At 32.5% G+C, this 1,400-nt stretch overlaps 1 pseudogene; it reads left to right on the top strand.

Annotated features, from left to right (window-relative positions):
- Positions 1-980: 980 nt before the first annotated feature.
- Positions 981-1,078, top strand: LOC113605510 (uncharacterized; annotated as a pseudogene).
- The last annotated feature ends 322 nt before the right edge of the window (positions 1,079-1,400 follow it).

Here is a 1,400-nt window from a genome sequence, read left to right as displayed (position 1 = left end):
TGTATGTACGTCTGTGTGTGTATATATATATATATATATATATCTGTAAGAAGCATAACCACTTTATAGCATAGAGTCTATTTTGAAGCTATAAAACCAGTAATATCATAGAACACTCTCAAGAGGAATGAGTTGGTCAAGTTCTGCCAAGGAAGTTCTCACAAGAAGGCATTATGAAATGTCTTTATTCCTCAGAATTTGACTTTAAAATGTTCCCACTGGAGTCCAAGGGAAGTTTTATGAGAGTAAAGGATAGAATTAGGTCTTGTATATTTTTAAAGGGTCATTCAAAAAGGCAAAGTCTAAATTTTTTACAGATGGCAGAATAAGGACTGATGCAGTTGGCCAAAACTGACCTTTTATGATTTTCAAAAGCAAATGTTTACTGAAAAAGAACTCTACTATACTACCAATTGGGAAAAAAAAAATGCTGGATGCTTACATTGGACAACTCAGTACACATTCACTGCCAAACACATTTATACAAAATCAATAATAATATTTTCCATGGTACCTGTTTTCAACCTCCTCTCAAAAATTTTGTGCTGTAGTTGTTTTTTCTTAAACACAAATATGTTTCTGAGGAAAAACAACATTTTCAATGAGAATAGGCTTGTGAAAGGACATGCATTTTAGGAACCTTACTGTTAGCTTCACAGTCTCTACCGCAATGGTGCAAGGCAAGGGTGAGGATGATCAATTTTGCCAGGTCTTCTGGATAGTGAATTCAGAACTGATTTTAAGTTCTTCCAGAATGGAACTCCTTTTAAACTTCTTTCAAAATACAACTCCCTTTTTTCAAAGAGGTAGAGGGGTTTCAGAAATTTTTATGCCCTTTTGGATATTAAATAAAACTCTTAAAAAATAAAATTTTGATGAGTTGAGTGAAAAAGAAATATTAAAATCCATCAAATGTGGATGGGAAAAATTAAAGTGGTTTGTCACAATATATTTTGGGTTTGATGAATTTTAAAAATTTCGTAGGCAGCACATATACTAAAACTGGAATAGTACAGAGAAGATTATCATGGCCCCATGCAAGGATGACAAGCAAATTAGAGAGGTGTTCCATATTTTAAGAAGTTTTTAAAAACACATGTAATAATAATGGTTTTAAGACTACTACTTGCATCCTACTTGAGAAGAGTTTTGTTTTGTTTTGTTTTGTTTTGTTTTGGGAATGGACGTGATATCCATTCTGTAATGAATTTAGAGGAGTGCCTAGAAACACATGTAATAAAGATTGTTATATAGTGCTATGTGCGCCAAAGGAAAAAAAAAAAAAAGGTTGGGGGAAAAATTTAAACTGTGAACTCAAATTATAAGTAGGATTACTCATCCCCACAATAGCCATAGTTTAGAACTTTCTTATCTTCTTACTTATTAAGTGGGTTTCAAGT

Source organism: Aethalodelphis obliquidens, unplaced genomic scaffold (genome assembly GCF_003676395.1).
Source record: "Aethalodelphis obliquidens isolate GAN/ISIS:26980383/991018 unplaced genomic scaffold, ASM367639v1 scaffold2, whole genome shotgun sequence".
NCBI lineage: Eukaryota > Metazoa > Chordata > Mammalia > Artiodactyla > Delphinidae > Aethalodelphis > Aethalodelphis obliquidens.
This window is presented reverse-complemented; position numbering and strand designations above follow the sequence as displayed.